This window comes from Phasianus colchicus, chromosome 13 (genome assembly GCF_987193195.1).
Source record: "Phasianus colchicus chromosome 13, bPhaCol1.hap1.1, whole genome shotgun sequence".
NCBI classification, from domain to species: domain Eukaryota; kingdom Metazoa; phylum Chordata; class Aves; order Galliformes; family Phasianidae; genus Phasianus; species Phasianus colchicus.
The window spans coordinates 14,052,596-14,070,224 of NC_143448.1; the positions used below are offsets into that span (position 1 = coordinate 14,052,596).

Below are 17,629 nucleotides of genomic sequence, written 5' to 3' on the forward strand. Positions count from 1 at the left end.
AAGGGTCAAGAAAGAAAGAGCTGCCACAATGGAAGCAATGGTTGTTGAATACTTATTTATAACAGTCACAAAATTTGTGTTCTTACACCAATTGAAATTAAAAAAAGAATCCTCATTAAATTTTGTCTTCTTCATAGAGTATTAGCTTTATTATCATCATATGTGATTAGACTTTAATAAAATATTTAGGATGTAAAGCTGGACTGCCTAAAGTGTCCATACTAATTTATTTTTCCTGCTTCTTTTCCTTCACTGACATGAACTTTGAGATGTGCGTTGCTCATATGAAACTTACGCTATTTCATATGAAAATTCTCTGTCTATATATACTCATGACAAATTCCTTGCGCTCAGTCATTGTCATGAAAGTCATAACATTTTTTCATATGAAGAGAAGAGTTTAACTGGGAGAGTAGAATATCAGAGAACTATACTGTTTGAATCATGGAATATAAAGAAATTGAAAACAAGGGGCTGAAAAGAGCAAGGAAGTCATCTTATTTCACTCCCTTTCTTTGTTTTTCTTGGTAAATGGTAGGCCAAACCATTTAATATGCCTCCAATGGTGAAAGTACTGTACTCCCTAATAATTTAGTTCATTTTTTCACTCTCCTTACTGTACAAAAGCTTTTCTAAGGCCTAGGCTAAACACTGTGATGCAATTGGAACCCAATGCGTCATGTTTTATCTTTCACGTACTGTACAAATCATTTTCTTGTTCTTCCTTGCTGTTGACTTTTACATATGATTTTATTCTGTCTCACTCTTCTCCGTTAGGCTAAAGTACCCCGTTTCATTTAATTTTCCTGATACGTCATGTCTTTAGCATTTCTATTAAGCTTTTTGCTCTGCTTTAGTTCTTGCCATACTGCCATCCAGTGCCCAGTACAGTACTCTAACTAATTACTTAGCTTTACTGAAGCAATTGGAAACAGAAGTGGTATCTTACAGCTTATACTCATCCTTGTATGGCATGCTTTTTATAACAGCATGTTGTTATTGATTTGCGTTCAGATAGTGATCCAGTAAATACACCCAGATCTCCTGCAGAACTTTTGCTCAGATAGCTGATTCCTAACTTGCTCTTACTCCTACTTCTGTGCAGAGGTTTGTTCTTATCCCTCAACAACTGTTCTTTGCACTTCTGGAGTATTTCTCCAGTTCAGTATTTTCATTTTTATTCCTTTCTTGTCCTACAGCGTATTTGCTGTCCCTTCTACCCCAGTTTTAACTGCAAATGTAATGCCTGCTCCATTACCAAGTCATTAATTTGAAATTATATAATGATATCGGGTACAAAAAACAGATTGTTATGGAGACTCACCTGAAATATCCTTTCAATAAGACCATGAAATTCATAATTAATCTAAAGCAAAAGTTTTCATTCTGTTTTTCCTCCTCCAATAAAAGATCACAACTATAGGATGCTTCTACAGGTTTAGAAAATGTTCTGTGAATCAGTGCTTGAAGCTTTAAGGAAACCATTATGAACATGTAATGTTCTGGTGTATTACTTCTTTCAATATCTTTTTCCTTTTTTTCTTTTGAATGTTATTACTACAAGGAAGAAAGGAACTGCTGCCTTCTGCCTTCTAACTGCCTCTAGCACTACCACCTGTAACAGCAATAGCATTCTTAAAGAAAAGAGACTGACACAATGTGGCATGTCTGTCTCATTCTTATGTTTATTTCTTCAGTGTAGCTGTAGCTTAGGCCTTGATAACATGAAGTTCTTTTGCAATAAGTGTCTTGTAAAGAAGCTGCACAAATCCAATACAGATCTGGGAAGGCTGACCTGGTGAGAGCAGTGCTGTGCTTAGACTCCTGTTTCATAAAGATGACCGGACATGAAACCAGATTATACACAGGAAATAAAACTGAATTTATTCAAGTAAAATTATTTACACATCAAACTTTAAACCTATAAACCTATAAACCTATGCTAATCATGTATATCTATTAAGGTAGGTGTTAGTATGTTTTTGTTAGGTCTCGCAGCTGAGTGCAGGAGCTACTCCAAGGGTGTACCATTAAAGACAAGCGTTATCTTAGTTACAAGGTGAAGATAACAAAAGGCTCTTTATATTTTCTTTATTTCTGTCTGGCTGTGTGTGTGTTTTCAGTCTTTCAATGGTATTCCCTCCATCTGATTTATATCCTCACTTTAAATCTTATCACAAGTCATGAATTGTTCACACTTCATGTTTATTATTGCAGATAACTACTATCTCTCAAGGTCCTGTTTGTTTTATCTCTATGTTTGTGCATTTCAGTGCTTTCTTTAATTATTTCATCTTAAGGTACTTCTACCTCTCTACAATTACAAATGTTTGTAGTCTGCCTGTATTCTTAACAAACCTAATATAAGATTCAGCGAGAAGCGTCTTATTTTTGGGCATTTCACTCCTAAAATGAAACCCAGAATTCACAGGTTATTTACTTTATTAAATCTCTCTGGAAGAATTAGGTACTTCCTAATGGAATCCAAAGTATTTGGCTGAGGAGAAGTAAGCTACTGAAGGACAGTATATACCTACTTAATGATTTGCAGCTAACAAGGGCCGTGCTTGACCAAAGGACCTACTAGCGCTGTAATGGAACTATGGGAAAGTATCTGTTTCACAAGCAGAAAACACCTTCTGAACACAGATGCTTCTCTTTTCTCCGAAGATTTAGGATCACTCAACCCTTGTCTGCTTCTGTGTTGCTGTAGAGTGAATGTGAGATTTCAGGTAAAGTGCTATCAATCCACCACAAAACTGTGTAAAAAAGGAACAGTTTGATCAGATATGATATCAAGACTGAATTTTTTGTTTGATTTCTTCAGTTTGTCACAGTAGAATTTGATATTAGCATGTCTTTTCCACTTTTGCTATATTGCCCTTCAACCATCAGGAGTTGTAGTAACACTACAGATATTACTGTACTTTAATCTCTCAGCATAAGAATATTTACCGGACTTTGCATGAGACTCTCTCTCTACTTAAGAACGATTTGGCCTGAGCTATGATCAACTGTTACCACATCTTTTTATTACAAGCTTTGAAACTGTAGTGCTCATTCAGCTTTGCTTTTAACTGGTTGATTATGAAAGTGCTGATAATAAGCTGAATCTCAATTTTCCTGTCTAGAAAAATAACAGGAACTCAGTACAAGAAAACCCAGTTCTGCCATCAAACTGCTGACATGCTGTATTGCTTTGCTTACAACTTTCAGTACAGTCATGCCTGTCAGTTCATCTACTTTAGAGAAGTCTGACATGCCTGTGTCAATGAGATATTTCATATATCATTTTTTGTGAAAATCCCATTCATGATTCTGTCTAGGTCTTGGTGACTAAAGTCACTGTTTCTTGGGTTGCACTTTGTTAAGTATCTCATCCATCCACCAGACCTCAAATATTGTTATTAATCTTAGACCTTCTTCCTTAACCTTCTAAGTAGAAGATTTTGTTCTAGATAAGTGTGTTCTTGAAAGAGGCTTTGTATTTGGCTGTGTGAAAGTAGTATTGTGAATTTCCTATATGATTGTTGGAAACAATTTATATGTCCAAACAAAGTAATTCTAATGCTGTCAAGTGGGGCTGCTCTTGTGTGCTCAAGTGTTTGAGTATAGTGGTGAATCACAACGCATGTAAATCTTTGTCTGTAGTTCCTTTCTAGATTCTTTCCAAGCCCTGACTTGAACCTGGTACATAACTGACGTGGACAATGTTGAATTTTCTGTATTGTTATTGTTCATGATCCTGTTCCGCTCAGGATAAGCATCCAGACAAACAGAACCTGGTTTCTTTCTGGACATGCATGTTTCTAAAGCTAATTCTTGAGGTTCCAATAGCAGAACTGAGGATTTGGTGGATTTATTGATAGTATTGTCATGAAAGCCCTTGTGAAGCTGTGTTACACTGTGTTCTCTTACGGTTTTATCTCAATCTTTTTTTTCTTTGCTAATTTTCTTGACTCATTCTCATAAACACAAGAAGATGCATTTAGAACCTCTCTGCATAGTGCTGTCTATTCCATCTTCATGCTATGGAGTAGTTTCACTTTCAGGAGAACTAGTAGTCTTTTCTTCTTGCCACAGAGAAATTGTCCCTCTGCTGGTGTGTGGAGAGGCTGTTGTTCACCTAGTATAACTAGTAGCTGTCTTTAAAGGATAATGGGTTTTGTTAAATCAAGCAGGTTTAAATAGAAGTAAGTATTTGATAATTTTCTCAGCTTAGTATTTTGTTTAAATTACTTGGACCTTTGCAAATTCACAGGTTGCCTAGAATTCTCTATGACTGCCTTGATATTTACTTAGCAATGATGGGGCTGTTTTGTTTTGCTTTGTTTTGTTTTTCCTCATTTGCTTTATTGCTCCCAATATTTTGGGGTTTTGTTTGTTTTAATGCAATGGGTGTTCTGCAAGACAGGTGTTGTACAGTCTGAATTGTTCTATTTATTTCCAGGTGTAACATCCTTGGAAGACATCCCAGTCTTTCAGATACAGCTTAGTAATTTTCAGGAGGTTTTTTTATAGAGATACCATAGAGAATTGCCTGTTGTGAGTTTTTTGTGTTTTGCTCATTTGTGTAATTTATTAATTTTTTCTCTAGGTTCATAAGTTCACTTAGTTCAGCTGGTAGCTGTGTCTCACATATTTTTACAATCTATGTACTTTTTTTTTTTTTTTTGTATTCTGATTGTAATTTGCTTATTCTCATATCATTATGGTTGTGCAGCACTAAAATTTTAATTTGGTTCAGCTTAGTGCAATTTTGCCTTTTCTGTTTTATTTCCTTACTTAAGACTAAGTCAGTCTTTACAGCCCAGCAGAGTCTCTGATGTTCTACTGTCTCATCGGCATTCATCTTTCTGGTTGTTTCTGTGCCTGCCCTTGAATCATATGCTAGCCTGAGCTTTATAAAGCATTTATTTGTTTTTGTATTGCATTAATGTTGGACATGCAAAGCCTCATCCCCTGAGTCACTGCCTGCTTCCTTGATAAGATGTCTTTGTACTTTGCTTTTTTTTTCTTTTTTTTTTCTTTTTTAATCTACAACCTTTGACATAATGTGTTCTCTTGCTACAATTACTGCTTATGACCTCATATGCAAGGCATTTTCCATTATCATATTTTTGCTCTGCGGTATCAGTAGGTCTTTTGCATTTTGTTTATTTCCTCTATGTGAATTTACTTTTGCACTTATAGTTATGGCATATTTTCTTCTGTATTTTCATGTTTTCTCTGTGCCCTGATGGTGAACTTTCTTTGTGCCTGTACTGCACAGTATTTTGTATGGGACACTGTATCTGTTTCAATTTATAGAAACAGAGTTAACACAAGGACTGTGATTATTCTGATTTGGGTGTATAGTCATTCCTTAATACTACTGCATCATAACATATGAAATATTTTTAATCATGATGTCTATGCTTGAATTAGTCCTGCTATGCATAGTAGCTGATGTATGTTGAGACATTACAATAGCAGCTGATGCTCCAACACTTTTTGCAGAGTGTCTTGTAGGATTTTATACAGCCTTCTCAATCTGCAGCTGCTGTTGCTTAACTACGTGATGTTATTAAAAGATGCCATAGCATTTCTCTATGACAGCTCAGAGTTACAGTAGCTCATAGTTTATTTCCATTTTTATCCAGATCCACTGCAATTTAGTAATTTTCTCAAAGTGATCACAAAAATACGCAATTGCACAACATATTTCCATTGTCTTGCCTTGTATATCAGCTGCAATGATGGTGACAGTTCTCTTTTTAGTTTAGGAAGGTTTTTCAAATATTCATGATTTCGTATTTCATGGATTTGCTGGAAATAACTCATTCTTGATACTAGATTCTATGTTTTTGTAAAAGAAAGCAAGCCAAGACAATACAGCATGTAGTCTTCATTCTTTTATTCCTATATTAAGTGAATTTCCTACATTTTCTAGACATAATCCTATGCATGAAACATTACCAACCCGTTCACCTCTGAATGCTCAGCTGAAAAACTATCATAACAGTGAAGAAATATCGCAGCATATATTGTTGCAACTAGTATGTAGACTTTATCAAGAATTCCAATGTTAGTAAAAAAAGGTCACAGGGGGATTATGAAGCAGGTATTTTTTTTCTCAAGTAGAAACACTTCAAATTCATACAAATGCTTGTCATTTTCTGTGAAAAATTGTTTTATTTTTCTTTAAAAACAGAGGGTATCACGGATCTAGATCATTGGAAAATATAGTCACCATTTCTGAAGAAAACATTCTATTTCTTTCCATATGGCTTAGATTAAAAGTCATTTTCAATATTCTAACGTTGCACAATTGATATTATATCTTTTATTCAGCTTTACTTTTTATTATAGACTGAAAAATAAGACAATTGGAATCACAACTTTTTTTTCCTTTACTTTTATTTGTCATAATAATCTGCAGTCTTCATAGAGCTAATTTGTGTCTTGCTAGACAAAGATGGAAACCTTTTAGGAATCATTGTCTCTGTTTCCTTTCCTTATGCAATATAAAAAGGTGAAACATTTCTTCAGATATTGTTGGGTTGGGTCTCAATTGCCCGTAACTATGCATGGATGGCTGAGCATTTAATTCCCGGTCTTTGCAAGTTGTTTTCCTGTTATCCTGACATGTAAATGAAAATTAAGTGTTTGCTGTAACATTTGTGTTTTGGCTTTCTATTGACTTTTCTGTGGTTTGCAAAATGACAAATGAAATGTAACATATCCTAGCAGCCCTACTGAGAGGAAGGAATCAGTGTGACAGGTCAGTGTGGAGCACTTCAGCCCCATGTGAGGGAACTACTTGTGTTTTGTCATCTGAGGTAAGCAAGAGCTCTCTGATAGGCTTTATAAGAATTGTCATTTCTAGGCAATCTAAAATAAATTACACAGTGTACCCCTGTTAGAAGTGCTCCTAGATGGCTGATTTTCCTTTCCACAGGCAAACAGTGTAATATATATAGATGAAAGGATGGTCAAAAATGCAAATTTGCAGTCTGGACCCATGAATGTAGAAAGCTGATAGTGAAGTTGTGAACCTTGTGAAGTTGCAAAAAGCAATTGTCATGAACTGCAGTGGAGATGAAATTCCTTTCTGTGCCTTTGTCACCCAAACATGTTGACCTGTTCACCATTAAGTACATCAGTATCGCTGGAACGAATAATGCAACAAATGTCATTGTAAAAGAAGGCTAAGAAAAAGGAAGGCAGACACATGCTAACCTTTTATACAATTTCTATTCTACAGTTGTGATATTTTCAATAGTTTTGTTTAAGAAACATACTCTACTACCACCTGTTTTGCTGGTAGAGAATTGGATGATATCTTGATTTGTTTGTGATCAGCAGCACTATTTCTGATCTGTTCACACATTAAGAAAAACTAGGTTTGCTTTTTAAGATAAGATGAAGAATTTATGAATTTAAAAAAGAGCTTGTTTCAATAGAATGAATGTCAGTTTTTTCTCACACCAGTTTTACATTAGAGGTAAGGCCAGTGTCTTCTATAGATTTATCATTATAAAGTACATGAAAGGAATTTGGTGTATTTTTCAGAAAAAAATACAGTGTATAAGCTGGGGCAAGGGCCAGACCTTTAGTTAAGTAGTACAGTGATACTGATCCTGTCATTCAGGTTTCTTAGCAATATTAACATAATCTATTGCAAGCAGAATCATAGAATCCTAGAGTTGGAAGGGACCTCTGATGGCCATTCAGTCCAACTCCCCAGCAATGAACAGGGGTACCACAACTAGATCAGATTGCCCAGGGCCTTATTAATTAAAATAAAATCTTACAAATTCTTGTTTTAGCCTCTTTTAAATATCACAGATTTCTAATCCCAGAACTGGAAGTTATTTAGTAGATCTAACTCTGTCTCCCAATCTAGTGAGTTAGCTCGTAAATCCAGATCATCATTTGGAAAGATTTCCTTAGTTTGTTCTTAGAAACTTTTGATGAAGAAGTTATTTGGGGCTCTCTAGAGCTTATGTCAGTGCCTAATTGTCCTTTACAATTATCATAGTTCTTCTGACATCTAAGTTAAATTTTCTATGCTGAAAATCAAGTCTATTTCTTCTTGCATAAAGTCCAGTTTACACAGAGAAGAACACATCACTATCTCCTTTGTAATAGACATTTACATTTTTAAATACATTAATCACGTCCCTCTGCATCTTTTTGTTTCTGATTTGGGCAAATCAAATTACTTTAACCTTTCATCTTAAGAAATGTTTTCAAAAATCCTAGTAATTTTTGTTACTAACCTCTGGAGTCTTTGTAATTTGTCTGTATATCACCTACTGTGAAGACAAGGTATTCTGGATGAGATTTCCTATGGACTATAGAGTGCAATCATTATCTCCCTGATGTTCTGTATGAGTGTCTTATAATTACATACCAGAGTCACATTTGTCTTCTTCTTTTTTTTTTTTTTTTTAAGTCCAAAGTGTTATTTTGGTCAGCCTTAAACAATTCATGACCTGCTGTAGCCTCAGCCTCTTATTTTCCCATTTTGTAATTACAGTTTTGTTTTACCTTCCTATGTATAATACCTTGTGCTTGTTGTTACTGAATCTCATCTTAGTGATTTCAGACTGTCTGTCCAATTTAGTAAGGTCAAAATCCTTAGGAATTCTGATCCTGTCATCTAAAATGCTATGCATTATTCACGGTTATGCAGTGTACTCTGACTTCCTTTAAACTACGGTGTCAATGAATATATTGAATTGTGTTAGACATAGAGCAAACCTCTTTAAATTCAGAGTTCTTGTTCACACTTCGGTTTGTTGTAACTTCTAATTCTGTATACCCTTTCCTATGCATTTGCAGACCTGTTGGATTAAGAACATTTTCTGCAGGTTCCTTTGGTTTTCTTTCTTCAGGACCCAGATTTTCTTTCGCTTTGGCAGAGTTTTGTTCATTCCATAAGTGTGTGTTTCTGCTCTTGCTGTGTGCAGGAGTGGGCTGCTCATGGATGCCAAGGGGACTTTTGCTGCCCTGCCATCTCCATTATCATCCAGCACACTGCAAGTCTCTGTGGCACATCAGCTAGGTTGACTAGCTGATTTGCCCTCCCTTCTCCTAATGTCACTGAGAAATCCAGTTATGTGCAACAGTAAGATACAAAAAGAAAGCCGTGTGCTAGCAGGGACAATTGCTGTGCGTTATCGTCATCCTTGCATGGATTTTCTGCAGGATGTTCCTCAGTGTACTTTGATTTCATGATGCCATAAATCAGTGTAAAACTGAATCAAATTTCTTCTGAAGCACTTAAGAAAAATAAAGCAAGTGATTTATCTCCCTTCTCCTACTCTGTCCTTATACATACAAACCATATGTTCTCATTCCTTTTTGCACTTCAGCTTTCCGGTGGTGTTGGGAACCAAAGTACTTTATTTCCATGCAAACACAACCTGAAGTTGCTTCTGCTCCTGTATCTCTCACTGTCTTCTCCTGAGGCTTCTGCTCTTCTGTTGCAGCCCCAGGATGCTGGAATAGTTTGAATACAGCCTTGAGTATGTAGCAGATTATTCACTGCTGTTTATGGAGACATCTGGAGGACATACCTGTATTTAGTCAGAGAAGCCTTGCCTTAAGCTGCAAAATAAATGGACAGAATAGAAAAAAAGAATTCAGCTCTTCCTATTTAGAGCGATTAAGTGCTGGATATTTTATAGACAGTTGGGCACTTAAAGAGTCAAATGGCTGCCATGGTGCCAACTAGGATTTTCAACTGTATGAAAATGTTCATTTCCTACACAAAGTACTCATAGTTATTTATTTCCTTGGGCATGTAGGTACTTCTGAAATCTGTGTTGAAGGGACGAGCCTGAAACCACACATACATCCTGTGACAAAGCAGAGACATAAGTTCAGATCTCATGTATTCTTGTAATGAATCATTACATGGTTTGCTTGAAAAATGGTGGAATATCTGAGTTTATTCAAAGTTTTCTTTACATAGTATTTCATTTTATTTGTCTTTGCAGTTATAACCTGTTCATCTAGAAGTGCCTTAAACATCTGTGAGATAAATGCCAAGGATTTCTGCTTCCTTCCTCAATTCTTCCTTTCTTGATGATTTATGTATTTAAAAAAAAAAAAAAAAAAAAAAAAAAAAAGGATAAAATACTGAATTTTATTTTTTTTTTCCGCAAGCTCTGAGATCTGTGGTCATTTAATCTCTCCTGGGAAGAAGCTTTGTAGTGTGTCTTCCCAGTTTGATAAATATTTTTTCAGGTAGAAAGCGATATATTTGTATGAATAAAGAATTTCAGGAAAAGGAAAGAAAAACCATTAGAAGCTGTGGATTAATCTATTTCTCTTACAGGTTTTTGATTATACAGCGGGCACTTCCTCAACACATCATAGGGAGAAAGCTTGATTTTAAGTGCTATTAAATGCTACATGGTAAATATTTCTAGTGCATTACAAGCATCAAATGGGAGACAGCCCTGAGTTTAATACTCTCTCCTACTTAGAGCTTCTAAGCAACTCCCATTAAGAAAGCTGTTGTAAATGAGGTACTGTTTGTCACGGACTTGCTTTTTCTTATGATCTCACCAAGTAGCAAGTTTTGACCATTTCCTCTATGTTTTCTCTTTTGTCTCTCTCTCTCTCTCTCTCTCTCTCTCTTAGTGTAGACAAGCTGCTTTTCTTGTAGGCAGAATAATCCAGTGACTAAACAGGGAGCTGCTCTGTTGCATGTTGGGATTCTTGTTCCAGGTTTTCTTCAGAATTTTCTGTTCTATTCTGCACCTGTACTTTTATACTTAGCCGAAACATTAATATTTTCTTTTATTCATCTTTTACATTGCAAACAAAAAGGATGAAATCAAAGTTAATTAGGCTATAATTCTGAGTAGTCAGAGCTATGAAAGGAAAAGCTATGATTAAAGTTCTTATCAAGAATCCAAGATGAATCGAACATGAACAAGAGCAAAGATCTATGAGAAAACAATAAACAAGCAACTATGATTAGGGCTCAAATCTGAAGTTTCTTTTGCCCTTAACTGCAGTTGTAAGACTGTAACTGCTCTCCCTGTCCCTGTAAGTAGTCTACCAACTTGGTGGCAACATCAGCAGAATGAGAGCTTTGGGAAAGACTCAGCTGCAACAGTTAGCAGTCTGGCATATTAACTTAACCCACCGTCTGTTTCAGTTTATGTTAATATACTAGGTTGTGAACTGCGATGTCAAAAGAGCAGACAAACCACCTGCTTTGCTCCCGTTGCCCTGGGGGAAGTAATCTCCAAAAGAGGGACGGGGTTGACAGCAGGGATAGTAACCTCTTTGACCAAGAGGAATAAATCTAAACTGAATCACAGTTCAGAGACCAGACAGTACCAAGCTACTTGTTACAGTGAGCTTGCACTTAGAACATCTGCCATGCAGGAAAGAAAAGGAATTTCTAGATTATGTGCTTGTTCAGCTAGTAGTGCCCAAGAGAAATAAATAAATAAATAAGTAAAAGCTATAAATAAACTTGTGTAATAAAGAAAAACAAAATCTTGTATGACCAAGAATCTCAATCTGAATAACCTTTTTGCTCAAATATCTCACAAAATAAAAGGAAAAAGTATTAAGTTCAGATGTTGTTCTCAAAGGCCTAAGACAGTTGAAGAAGATTTCACAGAAAGTGTTGATTTATCTTCAAGTTACATCTGTCTACTTTTGAAATTCCCTTGAGAAGTTGTAACAACTACAGTGGGAAAAAAAATCTGGAAACATACTTTTAAGATTGTAAATGATTGAAAAGTAAGATATCATAATCTTTTTTTTTAAAACCTCTCTTTATAAATAAAACATAAATTGATTTTCAAAGTATGACTGTCAAATGCTAAAACATACCTGAAATAAACACTCGATACACTTTGTTAGAATGCTGCTACAACAAGTAGAAAAGGTTGAGTTGTATTGCTGGCATATCAAGATAGTCCCACTGGATACTAGTAAATCTAATGCTATCGTATACTGCAAGGAAAACTTCTGATTTCAGTTGTGTGCTATTCATTGTAAGTGCAAGAATGACTGTCATCCTGCTTTCCATCACAATATATGAAGGATAACCAGGTCAGTGGAGTTACATCCCATAAGGAAGAGTAAAAACAAACCCAGGGCCATGGTTAGAAAAGAAGTTATTAGTGACGTAACAATAAATCAACTTCACTTTTTTTTCATGATTTTCTTTTGGATGGGTTTATGCCCTGTGTTATTGTTTTTGTTTTGTTTCCTAGAAAATGCAAATTAAAAAAAAAAACAAAAACAATTTATATTACTTTGAGTGTTTCTCCATCTACCAGCTGAATTTATATACCTCAGAAACTAATATGACTCTTTGATGGGAATTGCTTATTTTCTGTTGACAGCCTTTTAGTGAAAAAGATAGAAATCAGATTGAATTTCGACGGTGAGAAATTGAGAGCTTGTTCTACCAGCAGGAGTCTCAGGGCCTCTAATTTTACCTCTGCGAGCAAAGATGAACCAAGAATATCAGCAACCTACTTTCCTACCAGAGAAAGAAAACACAGTATCCTAAAAGTCACACAGACAATCTGAAACTGAGATTTGTCTTAACTTCAGTAATTTTACCTTGTTTTTAAATACAGAAATACATAAACATAGCAGAGGCACTTATTTAGGACTCAACAGTGTGGTATATTACAGTGAAATAAAATAGACTGGAACTTTCATACGCACATCCTCTATCGCTCAGATAGGTAAGGGTCAAGGGCTGCTCTCTCTCACGATCCTAAATCTCAATCACACAGCACTGGAACGTGGTATTGGTGCTTGGAGAGTGGAGTATTTCTACTGACCGCTGCTGTCTTTGATGAGACCTTTAGGTTATTTATATCAATATAATGAATGCTTTCAATTATTTTAATGTCTCCATAAGAATACTTTATTAATTTCAGCTACTTAAAATTGAAATAATATCTTTGAAGTATAAATAGCAGAATGTTTTGTCCTGTTTCCAGTGTGCTTTTCTGTTCTGTCCATTTGCCTGTTGTGTAGTCCAAAAGTATGTTTTGTCACTGCAGCGTATCCTCATAATGCTTCTTCCTATGCAGCATCATCAGAAAACATATCAGGCTGATTCTTTTTCTTCACTTCATATTTCTTGAGTCCTAATGCTATTACTTTATGCTCAGTTCTTGTCATGTTTTTGCTATATCACCTTTCATCTGTATCATATTGTTTTACTTCCTTTCATCTTGTTATTTTCTGTCAAATTATTGTGTTACCTGGCTTGGTTGATTTGCACTATGTCTCCACCTGAAAAAAAATCATATATTCTAATCTTCTCACTGATTTATGATAGAACAGTACCATTTTACCTTGCAGTGGAGAGCTACTTTTGTGTTGGTATGAAAAAGGTAGGTTTTTGTTATCAGAAAAATCTTGAGAAAAGTAAAACAGTAATCTCAAGTACTGTACAGCAAGGAGAAGCATAGGGATTTCTCTTTCTTTCACAGTTTCTATTCTAAAAATTTCAATAGAGCTTAGCTACTTTCAAAAAGCCTTTATGTAATTCAGGTGTAAAATTTTCATCTGCAGAAGTGAGTGAGCTGTACAATTGTGAATCCAATAAAGATCTGTGGCTGCTACCACTTGGGCCTCCCAGGGAATATGGAGGAGATCTAATTCTGGATCATAATTGTGCCTAAATGTGACTTTGAACAGGCCAATCCTGTCAAAGCCAGAGCTGTTGTCAATATGTTAGGTGGCTGTGAATCTGTATATAATTAAACATTACGTCAAGTACCACAGAAGTCAGCAAATAAAATAGCTAGGATCGTAGTGACAAATGAAAATGTTCCTGCCCTTTGTTGTTTGTCCCATTCTTCTGCAGAAGTTTTTCCCCTGCAGTAAAGGGGAGTGAATATCCACATGGTAGCATGCCTTTTTCTTTGGTTATGTGTCTTATGAACTGTAAAGATTTGACTTGTGCTTATTAAGGAGGTTTCCATCTTCACCTTTCCTGAATGGCCAAATGAAAATCAGTGTGCTCCTGGATTTTGATGTACACTAAAAGACTGCAGCTGAGAAATTAGACAGACTACTTATTTTATTCATTACAGATCAGTAGTCTCTGGAAGACAAAAGCTAGATCTGTTAGATTCAGCCATAGAGCTGATTGAGACAGATTTTAAGCACCAGAAAACTGGCCAGCTGAGCAGCTGGCGAAGCTGAGCAGCCATCCCATGGTCTCGCAGTGGTGTAAGGACGTAAGCTTGAAATCAGAGAAGTAATAGCTGCTTAAAACACCCGTGGAAGGTTTCTCCAAGGCTTACAGGTTGATGTTGCTATGCTCCCTCTGCCACATTTGCTGAGATGTAGGTGTCTCTGAAGAAAAGCTGGAATTGCTCAGCATCAGCTTCCATGGTACTGCTCCAAATGACAGCAGCAGAAAATTGGGTTCCAAATTTACAAACTTAGTACACTAACTTAAATCAAAGTCAGCATTGTTCTGCAGACAGGTTTTCCCATGTTCTCACACCTCTACTTTTAATTAAAATGCTGACAATCAGGGATAAGGGGAACAAAATACAAAGGTAATCATGTACAGAAAAACATATTTCACCAGAGCATAAGCTATTAGCAGTTTCTCGGCTATCTGATCATCTGACAGGCTTAAGGGTAAAAGTGATGTGAATTTCAAATCTCTGGCTGTTCCCTGAGGAGGCTTTGTCTCATACAGTTTGTTGTGAAGTGAGACACTGGAATGAAAAAATGAAGGAAAGGAAAAGACATAGTGCAGCAGGGTGTATAAATGTATGAATAGGGCCAAATTCAACTCTATTTTAGTGCCACTGACTTCACTGCTTTTGAACATCTGTCCCAAAATAGCATAATATCCCACCTGAACTAACATTTGTCTCATCTGTATGCATAACTCTGTAGGACTCATTTCATCATTCCAATGTTGAACAGATGAGCATTTTCACCAAAGTCAAAACAATTACAACTAGCAGGGGTATTGGAACTAGATGATCTTAAAGGCCCCTGCCAACACAAACCATTCTATGATTGTAGATACTAGCCAAAATCCCTGTCTTAATTGGGACCTGGGTGCAGTTAACTTTTTTTCAGATGGTTATAGAAAGCCTGGTCACGTTACAGAACTTTCTTTTTTACTAAGATACTCCAAACCAGCTATGTACTTCCTCTCCCGGGTCACTTTTACATGCTTCAGAACTGTATAACTTCTGGATTTTTTTTTCCTTTCACATAGAAATACTTCTGTCACTGAACTGGCCAACCTGGTCACTGGGCATGGGCATCCCCTGCAGGGCCTGTGCCCTGTTGCTTTCCGTCACTTGTCTTCTGCTTGTGCAAGAGCATAGAGATTGTTTTATACACAGGGAAGTAGCAGCCTGAAAAACAGAATGAGAGTTACTATTAGAATAAAGACTCTTAGGAGAAAATAGTATTAGAAAATATGAGTGTGTCATGCAATTGACTGAATATACTGCAGCCTTTAATAAACTTTTCAAAGGACTGAGAAGTGGAAAAGTCATAAGGAGGGTACTGCAATAGTTCTATATGTATTTACAGTGAACTACCTAGCATGGCATAGCATGAACTCCTTCAGCAACAGAATTGAATACAATTGTAGGTTTTTATTGCTCTGGAAGTTTCTTACACCTATCCCAAGCATATGATGCTTGCATCATCCAGAGAGTATATCAAACTAGATTGATCTTAGGTCAACTTTAATTGCAGTTTTTATGTTTGCTCCCTGCCCTAATGTCACTAGTTAACTACAATTTTCTCCATGTGGAAATAACTTCTACATCTTCATTCCTGAAGCAAATTGAAACAGTGTATTAATCAATTTTTTTAATTGTTATTATTTTTTGCTTAGGGTATCTGCAGCCTGTCTACCTTTCATTACATTTGTAAAGGTAAACTAGAAATTCCAAACAGACATATTCAGGATTGATCTTAGTATAACTGTCTGTTCTTTGCTACAGTGCACATTTGGATATGCTTCTGGCTCTTGACCCCTAATGTTTGCTGCTGAGTTAATTGCATATGGTTCAGAGTAAAAACTGCTACATGTCTCTTCTGCACATCAAATGTGAGAAATGCATTGCTTACAACACACTGTTGTTCTTTTCTTGCCCCAGTCCCATCCAAAGCTTATTTACAGTGACATGTAAATTGTACACTGATCTCTCCTAGGTTCACATGGTGGTGTGTATCTTGTTTCCACTTTCTGCATGTCTCTATTACATTTTGTTTTGCAATATATATATATATATATTAGATAAAGACAAAAGGTATTTTCGTTATGCTTGTCCTTTCATGATATAGTCTGCACAATGTCAAAAGAGAAAGCACAAGAGGCTGATAGGTTAGTTATAACTTAGTCTTTAAGCAGGACAGCTTCCTTTTTGCTTTTTATTTTTTTTTAATGCACATTATTTTTCATGCACCGTAGTTTGGGGTCTGTATTTAGGATGAGGGTGGACAGGATGAACTCTTTTAAATGCTGGCACATCAAGTGGTATTTATCATAAAATATCTCATATATATGGCATTTATAGCTGTAATTTAATTATACCTAATAGGTTTCCCTAACTGTGATATTGACTATTTTATAGGAATCAGAATAAGCCTTTTAATCATCTGTGGATACAGCTTCACTAATAGGCATAAATCAGAATGTCTTAGATCAACTTTGTACCCCTAAGGCATAATGTAAATGATGAAGGGATGGGACTTCATTTTGTCATATTCTCTTCAAATATCAAGTTATATTAAAGAAAACACTTTTCTCAATCACAGGTGCATGTACGAAGAATGAGTGACAACTTGATGTCATCACTTTGATAAGTCTACTCCCTTGGCATTTTCAGATGTACTTTCATAAATGAGCTTCAATTTGTCTTGCACATAGTGGAGCTGTATCTCATGTCTGCAAAACTGTACTTAAAAATGTGCTTACTTCTCCATAATTCACGAAGGAGTGGGGAAGGTAAAGAAAAAATTCCTCATGTGTTTTTCTAGAAGCCAATGGGAAATGTGCGTATTTGTTCCTAAAAGTCAAAGCACTACAGCACAGGCAAACGCGAAGCCTGTGCTGTTCCACCACAAATTTGGCAATTTTTGTGTTATGTTTTTACATGCATTACTCAGGGGATGATCCTGCAATACCAGGATCTCTCTGCCTACGAAAAGAAAAAGGCAAGTAGAGAACATTTAATAGCTAGAGCAAGTATTATGTGTGGCAAGGTGTTTCTCATTGCAAGCTTATGTCAAGCTCAAATACATGCACAGTCTCATGCAAATGTACAGTCTGGATTTTATTGAAATGGGGTATTTCAAAACTGTGCTGCTTAGTTGGAAAAAAAAGTATTTTGCCAGTGTAATTATAGGACCACCTTTCAAAAAGATAACATAAGTAATACAGCATTACCTTATGCTTCTATATGTATGTGATATACGTATGTAACTAATATAACTTGAGGTTGATCTTCGTCTGATATAACTTTTCATCATCTGTTTGACATTTTGTTGGCTTTGGAAGTTTTACATCCACTGAGAATCTGCCCCATTCAGCTTTTCAAATGGCCAAATATGGTAGATTCTATAGCACCTATAGAATCAGACCCATCAT

The 17,629-nt window shown here is 35.9% G+C and overlaps 1 long non-coding RNA gene across 5 annotated transcripts in view; it reads left to right on the top strand.

The window, feature by feature from the left end:
* Positions 1-17,629, top strand: part of LOC149916170 (uncharacterized) — a 201,436-nt gene that overhangs the window by 91,864 nt on the left and 91,943 nt on the right. The window contains exon 4 of one of the 5 annotated variants that reach the window (XR_016470605.1): positions 16,798-17,473. The exons of the other annotated variants lie outside the window; for them this stretch is intronic. This is a non-coding gene — a long non-coding RNA (uncharacterized LOC149916170). Of the gene's footprint in view, positions 1-16,797; positions 17,474-17,629 lie in introns of those variants that run through there. 5 annotated transcript variants of the gene reach the window in all.